Source organism: Corvus kubaryi, unplaced genomic scaffold (assembly GCF_017639235.1).
Source record: "Corvus kubaryi isolate FWS band 111438036 unplaced genomic scaffold, C.kubaryi_AGA036_p1.0 split3-73, whole genome shotgun sequence".
Taxonomy (NCBI): Eukaryota; Metazoa; Chordata; class Aves; order Passeriformes; family Corvidae; genus Corvus; species Corvus kubaryi.
The window spans coordinates 36,470,501-36,484,921 of record NW_024582091.1 but is presented as its reverse complement, the minus strand read 5'-3'; positions in this window follow the sequence as shown (position 1 = coordinate 36,484,921).

Genomic DNA, 14,421 nt, shown 5'->3' with positions numbered 1-14,421 from the left:
TGTAGGGCCCGGAGGGAGCGGGGCTGCGCTGTTTGTAGGGCCCGAGGCAGCGGGGCTGCGCTGTTTGTAGGGCCCGAGGCAGCCGGGCTGCGCTGTTTGTAGGGCCCGAGGCAGCGGGGCTGCGCTGTGCGCTCGGTGCCCCCGCGCTGCCGGCCCGCGCCGAGGGTGACACCCTGCGGTGCCGCCGGGCAGCGCTCGGCTCCCGCTGGGAAGGGAGAGGCTGGGGTGGGTGGGTGGATGGCTGCCAGAACGCGGGAACAGGAGGGCGTGGGAGACGGCGCGTCTGGGAAACGGTGCCCTCCTCCTGCACCTGCACGAGCCACGTTCAAGCTGCGGCTGAGAGAGGGGCAGGAGCGATGTCACAGCTCCAGTTCCTCTTGCGCAGAGAGGCATCAACTCATGATGATAGAGGGGCTGCGTTCCTGGAGTTGTGCCAGCCTCACTCAGCCCAGGCTTCCTTCTGTCAGATTCAGTTTTCCCTGTAACATCCCCATCTGGACTCATCTGCCTCTGAGATGCACCTGGCTAACACAGGAGTTCCCTCCAGAGTATTTTTGGGTGCCTAGATTGCCAGCTGCTGCAATGGGTGCTGCCTCTCTCCCTGTTCTCCAGCAGAAGGATAGGCAGCACCAGGCGAGAACAACACTGCACCGCGTCCATGGCTCCTTCAGCAGTTCCTTATTTGGAAAGGTTAGGCTATGTGGGAAATGATCCACAGCCTCGGCCTGTTTATTTTTTAGGGTTCTGTTAACAGAATCATTTCTCCCCATGGGTGAGGACGTGAAGAACTCGGTACTCTGTGGATGGTCTCTTGCATGTTGATGAGGAGGAGATATCCCACAGTTCAGGCCATCTTTTATGAATGTAATACAAGAAGCACACAAATAAGTGGTTTATAGGATAAAGCCTAAGCCTTCTTAGACTTTATCCTGCTTTCTCAGTTCTTGTAAACATCTTTCCCTCTGCACTTTGGAGTCTATACCTATGATTGTTCTCTAGTGGTTTGGTATTGAGATTTTCTGCTCTGGTATAGAAAATCCATATACTTACTTTTGAAATGTACAGAAATCTCTCTTTACTTTTCTAAAGAAATAATATTCTTTAAAGGTCTACTGGAGAGTAGAAATCTAGCACACAGTCCTATATATCTTCAAAAATATATTGGAAGTCAATCAGTTGCCATTTTTACTTTTCTCAGGGAAATAAATTTATCAGTTCAGGTAAATGCACATCCTGCTCTGAAGACAGCTGTACAGCTAATGTCTCCCCAAGTACAAAGTATGTGCCATACAGAGTAGCTTCCTCCTGAGAACTCTTCTGTATCAATTCAATTATAGATGCAAAAAATAGACTTCGTATGGATTTGAACAGAAGTAATATATACCATACAACCACAGTTAATGACTGATTGTGCTGAAGTGAACACTGAAATAAAAAGTAAGAATGATGTGTGGGTATACAGGGACCTAGCTTTTCTGAAGGGACAAAATAGTCCATATACTTCTTTTAAGTGATGACCATGAAGTGAGTTACGGGATGTGCTTAATCAGCTAATGCTAAAGAGGGTCTTGAATGTGACTTATGTTTCCAGATTTGGGTCTAAAGTTTCTCTGTATTCCAAGATCACTTTGGCTTCCAGACATCAGGTTATATTTCACTGATGCGCTGTGAATGATAAATTTGCAGACTTGTAAGAACCATTCCTGCTTAATAAGAGATTATCCAGTCATTAATTTTTCAGCCCTGAATATGGAATATCATCTCACTGAGATACACTGGGCCACACGTCAGTCAACAATCTGTGGCTAAGTTAATTGAATCATGTCTCTTGATCAGTATGGGTCAGACCTGAGCATGCAACCTAGTCTCTTTACAGCAACTTTCCAGGTACCCAGAGAGAGAAAATGATCTCACTTGTCTTAAACAGAGATGCTGGGTGCTCTGGAGGGGATGGTTTCTTTCCATTGCCTATAAATGGAGTTTTCACTGACTTGTAAATGCAGTAGCTTAAAACAGATTCCTCCTCCCTCTCAGATGATCATTCGGCATGTGCATATTTTGCTCACGGTTGGTGTGTGTTTAGCAGATCACATCCTGGGCACATGGGATTGATATCAAAAGACATGGAACTAACTGGAAATGATGCAGCTCACTAGGGAGTTGAAGTATTTTACCTCTGCAGATGCTGATAAGCCCTGCAAGCAATTAAAAACATTTAGCAGAAAAAAGCTGTATTTGTTTAAAACATGACTGCAAGCCAGTAGAAGGCTTAACAGATGTGATGACCAGCTTCCAAAGCATGGATTTTTAACTTAAGGTTTACAGATGACTAGTGATATACCGTTCCTTATTTTGTGGCCACTACAAAGAAGTATTTCAGCAACTACAACAAGGAGATGAGAAGTAGAACAAGCAGCCTATAAAACAGAAAGTGCTAGAAAAGAAATATGAAAAGCAAAAAAAAAAAATTGTTTTATTATTTCTAAAACACCTATCACTTTGGATATCTGCCCTGAAATATGCATTATATATTAACAATTACTAACATGACATTGCATCTCTTGGCATGTTGCCATCATGCACAGTATTATGACAGGTAATGACAAAGAGCTGAAAATAGATAAGACACTGGTACACTCCATTAGAAAATCAGCAGAGTAGTTCTTGTGTGAAACAGTGCCAAAATCTACAGGGAGTTATACTAAATCATGTAAACCTGTAAACCAGTTTTTTGTATAACATGAGAGCATCATTTGCAGAGCCATTCAGCTGGCATGAGTCAAACCAAACATTTGATGAGGGCCTGTTACCATCTGGGTCAAAAATAATTTGCCAACTGTTCGTGCTAAAATACTGCGGTTAGTCACTCTGAGCCAGATTTTAGAGCCTTGTAACACACAAAGCCCACGACATATTCACTCCACTGGGACAGTTTACATGAATCAAAGTTAATGCTGGTGGGTACCTGCTCTACTGCTGCGTGTAGTATAGCTCTTGCTGGTACATTCCAATGTGTATTTTTCATATAATTGTAGAATCAGAGAATGGTTTGGGTTGGAAGGGAACTTAAATATCATCTAGTTCCAACCCTCCTGCCATGGGTAGGGGCACCTTCCACTAGACCAGGTTGCTCTAGGCTCCATCCAACCTGGCCTGGAACACTTTCAGGGGTGGGGCATCCACAGCTTCTCTGGGAAACCTGTTCCAGTGCCTTGCCACCCTCACAGTAAAGAGTTATGTATTTACTGTTTTCCTTCACTCCAGCTGTGCAGCTCCTGTTGCAGTGGACAGGCCAGACATACAATGTCTCTTGGTTTCCATGTCACCTTGACTGGAACTGCCTGGTAAGAAAAACTGCTAGCAGAGCTTGTGAATTCCCTCCCTTGACTTATGGAGCCATTGCTGAGGTGGCTTTTGTCCCTACTGGAGGCTGTAAAGTAAAACTTACACGGTCAAGCTACGTAAGTGCTGCTGTACTCAACATCTGGGTTAGACCGACAGTGCCAATGTGTTTTCACAGACCACTGAGCCAAAATAGCAGTTCATTTAATCAAGAGAGAAGGGTCCCATAACCTTTTCCTTATTATGGCACAGAATAATGGTCCAGCATAGGGGTGGAATTGTAAAGGGACATAGAACAGCAATATTTTGGCAAAAGTGAGACTTTGTCTCAGCACTCTCACGTATGTGCTAAAGCCACTGATGGTCATCCAGCTGGGCTATGGGAAAGCAATCCCTTTGAGTTGTGTGATTGCAACTGGAGGTTAGAGGTGCTGGCTCGAGACTGCAGGCTTTTGGCTATTGGCAACAGGACCTTTGTTCTGTTTTGCTGTGTAGAACCCTATGTGTCAGGGCCCAAGACCCCAACAGCCATGCTCCAACATGGACTTGGAATGTTCATGGATTGTGCAACATTTTGACATGGTTCCTATCTTTCAACTGTAGTGTCCACATGAAGGCTCTGAGAGAAGCAGTGTCGTCTTTCACATAAGCACGGATGGAAGATAATCTTCTCCTAAAGATGTTCATGCATCCAAGATTTTCTTCTTCCCATTATGTAGTTAGGTCTCCAGTCATTTCAGAAATCCAAGAATGCTCATACTTGACTGTCTGAATGCAGTTCACACCTTTTAACTTGATAAGTTTGATAAATATAATTTGCTAAAATTAATTTGGGTAGATCACTGATTGTGAAGTGAAAAAAACCAGAGTGAGCTTGATTCTCTCCTTTCTTTCTGTCAGTTTGGTTCTGGCACAACAAGATTGACTTTACTGGAATTTGTCTGAGCTTCCTGAGCAATTAAAAAAATTTAGTCCCACAACCACTTGAAAATTGCAAGCAAGTTTTTATAGTGAAAATATTTTTTTACAATATATCTTTACCATTTTCTGTTGGGGACAGTTTATAAGACTAAATTAAACAAGTCACAAATATCTACCAAGTGTGAGGAATTGCAAACAGATTATTTTCATCTATCCTTTAGCATTTTATGGATGTACATGAACCAAGAAATGACTATTTTTTCCATGTGTAGCCAAGTATATGGTCGCTATTCAGTGTTTTCATTTCAGCTAAGGTCTTTCATCTGTTTGCAGCAAATACACATTTATGTTACCATATCATCCTGAGAGTCCTCTTCAAGTAAAAAAAAAAAAAAAAGAAAAGTGCTGCAATAGTTCCAGAATTGCCTTTTTGAATAGACTACTTAAAAACAGAGGTTAATACCCTTCCCTGGATGAGAATTCAAGAACTCAGTTTTCACTGCTCTTGTTCTCCTGGCACAGTGTTCAGCACTGATGGATGACACTTGGGTATACAGTATTAGTCATACAGGCACATGCAGTACCCAAACCCACAACACGTGGAGATAAGATACACATTGCTTACAGTTTAGAATCCAACAGCTACTCATGTAATGGCATATTAAAAGTAGGATCTATTATACCTCTCTATTTACCCACCACTGAGTAGTGAATTGTAATTAGAATTTGGTTTCACAAAGGTGACACCTGAAAACCCATCACCTCAGTTACCTGTGACCCCCTCTATTTGTCTGCCCTTTGTCACACCCTCATCTCTGAGTCCTTGTCAGATTCAGACACATTTTCTCTGCAAACAAGAAATCTCACATCTTCTCTTTTCCCTCTAGAGATAGTAGCTTAATTTTCTGTAGAAAGCGCTGACGTGTACCTTTGACAGCTTGCTTTCTAAGTCTTTTGATTCAGGTTCTGCCCTGATCATGGCATAGCAAGCCTCTACAATCTGATCCAAATTTTTTTTGAGTTGTAGACATCTCTAACGATATCCTTTCAGATCTAAAATGTAAGGCCTTTCACATCTCAGCTTTTCCTGACTCCATTGCTCACATTTTATTTCCAGGGAAACTTTTATTCTAACTGAGATTTTTAATTCATAACCTCAAAAACAACTTGTTGCAGAATAGTTAGGTTCCAAATTAGTCCTGGAGGCTCTAAATCCAAATAGAAATTTATTTCTATCTGAAAGACTGAAAATATTGTTTAAATCTTTTTTAAACTGGCCAATTTTCAAATAAGGTAAAATTTTAAATAATAATAAAAAAAAGGAGAAAAATCTGCTTTTATTTATGTCAACATAAATTACAGTAAGGCCAAAGAGTCTTATGGGTTTTCATAGTTAAAACTGAAGGCAAAATCTGGCCATCATGGTTGTTATCATCACAAAATAGGGAGTCTTGCTTAAGAACTGAAACACCTGACTGTACCCTGTTCCCACAACACTATTAGCTCTGAGTACAATGCTTTCTGTTACCTTTCCTAAATTTAGGCTGTTGGTCTTTACAATTTTACATTCTCCCTTTATGTTGACCATAAATCAGGAGTCTTTTGCAACCGACCTAAATAAGGTGAAGCGCTAATGCCAAATTACTTGCTGGCTAAGGACAAAAATACACTGATTACACCATCAGGATATAAAAAGGATGTTAAGAAGCTTGTGAGTTCAATTGTGGTATTTCCAGGAAGCTTAGTCCTCTATAAATGTGGCTTTATTATTATTATTATTATTATTAAAATCTTCACTCTGAAAAGGCAGCTGGAAAAGCACTGTTACTAAAATGAAGAATCAATTCAGAACCTAGCTGATCACATCTAGTGCAAAATCTAATCCCCTTCCCTCCTTTGAATATAGTGTCAGTTTACCAATATATCTTCCAAAGCTAGGATTATAGAACTTTTATAAACTCTTCATCAGAAGAGCATTATTTGCACTTATTTTAAATATTCTGTGCTGATTTTCTGCAAATAAGCTTATTAATGACATCTCCTTAATGACTTGTATGACAAGTTAATTTATGCTCCAAATATAACAAAAGAGAAGGTGTAGAAGCACAAACCCAAACACTGATAGCAGCTGCATCTTGAAATCAGCAGAGGTATACCCTGATATTTTCTCACTCTACGTATACTACTTCTATCTTAATCCTTTTTACCTCAATAGCAAGAAGAGCACAATAGGTCAGGTTTTCTGTCCTCCAGGTAAGTGATATAAGAAGCTTTTCCCATTTGGGTTAATCCAAAATTACACGACGAAAGCACCAGTTTGCCATACTTAGGAGGGGGCATGGTATTGCATGTCAGCAGTAGGAAATCCTTTTTCCCAAACTGTAGGTCGAACCCTGGAGGCGACGCAGAACCCACCCTGGGAGGGTGTACATCCAGTAACCAGAGCGTGCCTGCATGAGCGCACAGGCAGCCTTGAACTAAATTTAAGGTACCTGTAAGCTGCTCTGACAAAGGAGATGGCGTGAACATCCCAAACCCTCGGCAGAGGGCTGCTAGCAGGGAGCTTGACAGGTCAAATACTTACTGTGCTTCTTAGCTGGGTGTGACAGCCTGCACTCAATTCTGCTGCAGGGACATCGTTAGCTTGATCGATGTTTATCCTGGTCAACTCTGACAGCTACAGTGAGCAAGGTGAGACAGCCAGGCTTTCAGTCTCGGCTCTGCAGGCCCACAGAGGACATACAATGCTCACTTCTGCAGTGAGCTTGTGCAGAAACCACAGAAAGTGTTCTTCACTACCGCTTGTATTCTGGCTCACCAGATTAAGTTTCAACAAAGTGCATTTCCCTGTCCTGTCATCACACCTTCTTGGGGCAACAGATCTTCCACGTTTCCTGATATGAGATAAAAGTGTCAGGTTGAACACCAGAGGTCATGTCTTGCCTGTCAGTTTCTACTGTGGGAGGACAGCCATGGTGCTTGGTTGTGGCTGTGAGCTATTTCTTCTCCCAGATCTCTCTTCTACCTCTTTTCCCTGATGACCTAGAATTACTGTGTTAAGAGGACAGTGAATGATAAATCCCTGTTCACCCTGTCCATGCCACTTGTGATTCATAAGTGAGCTTGAGGAGAGCAAAAGTAAGGGGGGTGAACATCCATGATTTAGTGAAAGGCTAATTTTATTCCATCCAGGGGCCTTGCTTAAGCTGTGCACATTGGTTCTTTGACCCTGAACAAGAAAGGGCAAAAGCGATGTTAACAATGACCAGGAGGAGAACTAGAGAAGCACCGTGTTCTTTGTAAACCACACAGATCTCATTGCAGTGAAAATGCTGCTGAGAGGCACTAGCTGCCATGAAATAAAGATGACTGATGTTTGTGTAAGTGTGGAATAAAATTGTTCACATATACAGTGGCTTAGCTGTTCCTTCCAAAATCGTAGTTCACAGTGGAGCACTGGAAAGTATTTGCTCCAGTTCATGCTCCAGACATCCCAAACATGGGTGGCCGAGCTAAGCAGGTGGGGTTTTGCTGTCTCTGATACCTCTAAATCACTCCTTGCTGCCAGAAACACTAGGAAGTTGCAGCTACCTTCTCTATCTCTCTGCCATGTTCCTCCCACAGATGAGTGTTGCAAGGAGTTAGCATTTTGGCAAGCACTCGAAAAGCCCAGAGACAATACAACCAACACATTTGGTGCCCTATTGTGAATTGCTCCCTGCCTGACACCTGCTGCTCTCTCACAGGCAGAAGCTGAACTGCTCTGCTGCTGATGGGGACTGTGGGGGCTCTGAGTTTCATGCAGGAGGATGGTCCCTTGTCTGCTGACCTCCTTTGATGGAGCACAGACAAGGTGATGTCCATTGAGGGGTGAGGTTGGGAATGTGGGTAGGCCCAAAAGTGGACAGAAGAACAAGGAAATAACTGGGGTAAGGCTTTGCAAAGTGTTGGGGGCAGAACACAGAAAGGGAAGATTTCTGCAAAGTGCATATGAACTCAAGAAATGTTTTATGTGTAAGCCATTGCTCACAGAGCTGCACAGTGTTTGGCAGCTGTATTTGCTGTTGATATCTGTTGATTCATGAGCAGTGCACGACTTTCTGGGAAGAGACTCTTTTTGTTTCCCGTTGCCTGGCCCCTGACCTGGTCTGTCAGCAAAGGTGAAGTTCCTTTTGGTGTGCTATGGGCTGTGCACCATGAACTGGGCTATTGTGCACCCTTATCTCCAGGAGCAGCAGGATGTGTGATGGCCCTACTCCCCTCTGGAAAAGCATGCTGAGGCCTGCGATTGCATTATCCATGGAAAAATACAACGTGGACTAGTATAGATAGGCTGTGGCTCTAGGACCTGATCCTTTTTATAGGATGAGGTGTCAAGACAAGGCCATGCTAAGGCCTTAGGATAACAGGTTAAGTAGGGCTTCAACTTGACACTGCTGCAGTGACATGGAGGGAGATAACTGCACAGTGCAGCTCAGGGGGGAGAAAAGTGGATGCAACAGTGCTGCAGGGAAGCAAGAGGGGAGCTGTGAGAAGCCTCAGATTGCTGCAGTGGAAGGGCAGTTTTGGTGGTCCCTTTAGGATACTCCTATCTCCAGATATGTGAGAGACAGGGAACCAATTTAATAACTTAATTTAATAATTTAATAACTGTTACTGCCACCCTTGGCTCTGATGAGGGTGTTTTATAACTTATCACAAGAAATTTGATATTAGCCAGCTGTGATTCCACCCACAATGGGGATGTGACAACCACTTGCTGAGCTCAGGTCCAAGCCTCCAGGAAGAGGTAAGATAGCTGAGAGAACAGCACTGCAGGAAAAGCAGTGCCTGACCTGAGTGTGTCCCTCATGAGTTAAATTGCTGCTGGGACCCCAGACTAGGTCCCCATATGGCTGCAGTGAGGAGGCAGCAGAAGTGCCACAGGTAGGGGTATCTGCCAGCCTACTGCTAAGTGTTACATACTTTGGAGTAGCCATAGGGCTACTCTCAAGTCTGGGTTAATGTATCTTGACATAAAACATCCTCTCTGGTCCTCATTTACTGAGCTGGCCACAAGAAAGGAGGAGCACAGAATCTAATTTCAAATTGTTATTTTAATTTGCTCTGCCATTAGTGAATATCCCTCTTTTTACTTGTGCCCTCAGCGCTTCAAAATAATTGTTCAGTGTACTTATTTTGTATGATCTAACTTTTCTAAGCTATCCTTTGTGGTGTGAATAAACTAGTACAAAATTAAAGTGTTGGGGTTTTGTTGGTTGGGTGGGTGGGTGGGGTTTTGTGGGTTTTTTTTGGGTTTTTTTTGTTTTTTTTTTTTTTTTGTTCTGTTTTGTTTTTATTTTGGGTTTTTTTCTTAAAAATTATCAGCTATCAAAGCAAAAATCTCTGTGAGATGGTTCTCAAAAGTAGTTTGGTACTGTTATTCTGGAATGATTAGCTGGTCAAACACTTCACATAATTAAGTCCCAAGTGAAGTCCTTGAACTGAAATTAGATTGTTCTTTCCTGTAGTATGCTTTGAAAAATATAGTGCTGGTGACCTCTAGTGGAGTAAAAAGTAGAATTTTTTTTTTTAAGGTAGTTCAGCAGTTAAAAGGAGTGGATTTTCTCCCCTCCAAACTGTATTAAACTGAAACCCATAAAACAGAAGCTTATTTTGCTTGTCTGTGTTCAAGAAGCTGAAAGCAACCATACAAAATCTGCTTCTGTGAGCTCACATTTCTGAGGGATTTATGTAATGCAAAGATTATGATGCAATTCTGATAAAGGAGGTGCATGACATTGGTGTAATGCATTTAACTGTGGATTCTGAGAAAAGGCAAAGAGCCCATAATGGATAATTCCCTCCAAGCCTCTTATGAATTCGATGTCAGGTCTCCTGTTTTCATTCCTGTCACTAGAGGGTGAAGAATGTAAAAGGCAATTGGTTTCTTAAAGGTAGACCCTCAGTGGATACCCAATAAGCTTGACAGTTAGTGGGGTAATCTTTATGCCAAGAATGCTTTCCTCTTCCTGCAAAACCCTAGGTTTTGTTAAATCAGGAGTTAGGGCATGTACAGGCATGCTAGAGCTTAAAAGCCGAAGTCTCTGAAGATGCTGTCTTCAGGGAGCAGGTCATGTCACTGCTTCCCATCTCCTGATGCCCAAGAAGCTGCACCTTGCCCTTCACTCTCCTTAGGAAGAGAGAGTTGCCCCCATCCAGCCACCCCAGAGAGTTCTGAACTGAACAGCATGAAAAAAATTGCCCCACTGTGGAGGTAGATGAAAGTCAAGCTCCAACCCCTGCCTGTTCAGCCCCTGATTCTAGGGAAGTTACCCACACTGGACTTTCCAAGTCAGTTTGTTCATTGGTAGATGCCTTCTTTCTTAAATACATGGAAAATAATTGCAGTATGCTTTTATATATATATAATTGCAAGTAACTATGATTATTTGTTATTAATTCTTAATAAATATTAATAATTATTAACAAATAATTGTCAGGTTGGAGGAAAATCTGTTGTCACTTTCACAGTGGTCTGTCCTGGGTCTGCTTCTCTTATTTTCTTCCTCCTCCATCACTCATGTCATTAGAAGATGTGTGTATTAACTTTGTGTGGGAGACCACAAAAAACACCTAGCTGAGAGGGGAGCTGAAGGCACACAGGAGGGCAGAAGACTGACAAATTAGTATAGAGAGTTGAAAAAGGGTGGGTAATAAGTCAATTAGACCACAAAATTGTACATATAAGCAAGAGTAATTTGCTACAGAATTATTAAATGGGATGTGGCAGGCTGGCTAAAAGTTCTGCAGAAAGGAAATTGAGGTTGTAGGATACCCTATGTTATTAATGAACAATAAGGCTGACACTGTTGTGAAGAAACGTGAGGATCACATCTGTGAAATATAAGCAGAAAAATTAACACACAAGAGTCATGAAGAAATTTTTCTGCCTTATTCAGCAGCCCTAAGGCCTCCACTGGTGTTGCATGTTCCATTCTGGGCAACATTCCCCCAAGAGAGGTGTGATTCAATGAGGGCTCTTGAGTCCAGCAGCAGATAACCAATATCTTCAAAGAGCAGAGAAATATACAGTTCTTCATATCCCCTGGGAACAAAGCAAGGAAAGATGGACTAGCACTTGTACAGAGGGTTTAAGAGAAACGTGAGTTTAACAACGAGCATAATTAGGCACTGGAAGACACCTGCCTCAGAAGACAGTGAAATCTCTGTGTTTAGGCATTTTTAAAGAGCAGGTTAGACAGGAAAAATTTAGCAATAAAGATAAAAAGCGAAGGCTGAGACAGCTGGCCTTTTGTTAGGGCAGGAATATGGGCTAGATGGCCTACAGGGGACGCTGTCAGACCTAGTTTTCCTCTTTGCGTATTTTCATCTGTGTTCCAGACTCCCAAGTGTGAACAGTCAATAGTAACTGCTTTTATGTGTTTTAAGACTTGGTTAATACTAAATCACAAGGACAGAGCCTAGGTTTCCCAAACTGGGTGTCCAAATAAAAAGGATGTTTTGGGTTTTAAAATAACACCTCTTGGTTCCTCAACCCCAATGCAGAGTTAATGTTATCCATTCATTTTTTGGTCATGTTTTAAAGGTGGATTAATTCGGTCTTATGAAATTTTTATATATTACACTACCATCTAGCATTTTATACTGCTAACCATGTTTCTGTGACGGATTATGTCTATTTTCAAGGTTAATACCATGGGCTGAAAAAAACCCAAACATCATAATGCTCACTATCACTGTAGGTTATAAAGGCAGCAGCAATGGCTGTGGTTTTGCAGATTGAGTTCTGATGTGCCACAGACCTCCACAATATTATTAGCTAATAATTATCTTCTATGTGTACCGAACAAGGTGAGGGTGTGTGAAAAAACCTGTATGCAGTACAGATATTAAACAATCTGTTGTGCATGTGCACAAAAGTGCAGAGCAACAGAAGCATGAATACCCTCTCCTTCTGGGATTTACCAGCTTGTGCATAGCTGCCTTTTGTAATAGTGTTTCCATGTGCCTTCATGCATGAAATCAACCTATGCAGTACTCAAACATGAAGAACACGTTTACAGGACCCTGAGACTGGCTCAACTGATAAGAGCATGGTGTTAACACCAGGGTGATGGGTTTGATCCCCATACTGCCCATTTACCTAAGAGTTGGACTTGGTGATCCTTGTGGGTTTCTTTCAACTCAAAATATCTGTGGTTATCTGTGATATGAGTCATTGAGACAAACCTGTATTGTCATCAAGAAGAAGCTATTTGGTTCCTTTCTCCACTCGGTTAAGCAGGGAGGCGCAACACAAGCTGTTGTTGAGACAGTTGTGAGTTGCTCTCTTTCCCAGACTGGCACAGCCCAGGCAGGAGCCACATGTACAGGGAACCAGGTCGCCCCTGGCTTGTCGGGTTGCCCAGAAATCTCTTCTGTCTAAACTCACAGCAACCTACAGAGATCAAAGCTCAATTTGATCTAACAGTCACTTGGAAATGAATCTGGAGGGATGGAATGATGTGGGAAGCCTCTGAAAGCTGTCTGAAAGAAGACATGCCAAATCTGAGAGCAGCCTGTGCAGCTCCAGCAGACTGCAGAGTCCATGCAGTAGGTGCAAGCCCATCTGTTGGCTGCAAACACCTGGCCAGCTGCAGTTACCATGCAGAGCAGTAGCACTTTTGCTTTTCCTCCAAAAATTCCCTCCAAATCCCACTTGCTCCATGACACCCATTATCTCTGAGGAGCCAGGATCCAATACAAAGGTGGAGACTTTGATAAGGCAAGTTGCTCTGCTCCTGTCCCGAGCTCCCAACACCAGCAAAAAGACATAGGCAAATAGTTAAAGGGGAATTCCACTGCAGCTGTGTTCCTCAGCCCTCACTGCTCTAGCTTGCCACTGGCACAGGTGTCTCCCTTGGCAGGGAGGATTTCAGGTGAATGAAGCAGTTTCAGGCTGTGCTCAGGCCCTCCCTTTTAACTGGCAAATTGAAAACCTGCCTTTTAGGGGTCTTGTGGTTTAACCCCAGACAATAGCTAAGTACCATGCAGCCTCTCATTCACTCCCCTAACTTGCCCTGGTGTGACGGGGACAAGAATAAGGGAAAAAAAGTAAAACTGGTGGGTTGAGATATGAGCAATTTAATAATTGAAACAAAATAAATAATAATAATCATCATCATCAAATGAGAGAGGAAGAGATAAAACCTAAAAACCCCCCGGTGATGCACAGCACCATTGCTCGCCTTCCACTGACTGATGCCCAGCCCATTCCTGAGCAGTGATCAGTGTCTCCCAGCCAACTCTATCCCAGCCAAAACTGGGACCAGGGGCGTGTTGCTGCACAGCTGAGCACTGTCCCTAGGGTACCTGCCCCCTACTGCCCCATCCGTATCAATGGTGCAAGGGCTGGACTGTTCCTGCAGTCATAAACCTGAAGGATTAAATGTCTTCCATCCATTGAACTGATTCTTCTCCTCAGTTTTAATGTCATGTATGTTAAAGCTGAAGATAAAATGTTAAACATGTAAATGTTAAACCTTTCATAAAATAATCAAAATGCTGGCTTAGAAAACATGTCTTTTTAAAATAAAAAATGCTGAGTTATTTAATTCATGATCTCACTCTTGAGTTTCTATGAATGAAGCTTAACTAACTCAGGCTTTCAAGTTTTTACAGCTAAGAGGGTGGGTTGTGTAGATGTGATAATCATAAGACTCCAGAAATTAGGCACTCTAATATGTTGCCTCTGATTTCCATGGCATGTGTCCAAGAGTTTGAGAGCTGGCACAAGTGTATTAGCTTCTAGAACTGCCAAGGGATTTAAACCCCACAGCTGTAAATGTGGGTATATATGCCTGAACATGTTACTTAGAAAAATCTCTAAATCACATAGAAAGCCATTTCAAAGTCAGATGTCCTGCAGAGATCTGGGACTTTTTTCAAAATGGTACTGAAGGCCTGATTTTCCTTTCTCACTGCGGTAGCTGCTTTGCCTCTTTGGGTGGGCTCAGGAAAAGGAGAGGTCAAAGAGCTTGGAGTAAAAATGCGCGAGTGTGCGTGTGATGGGGGGCGTGAGGTCATTTTCACTGAGAACAACTGAAATTTGAGAGCTGCTATCAGGCGGGAACAGACACCCACTGCAAAAAGCCAAGGTGCAATTCAGGAAGGTCA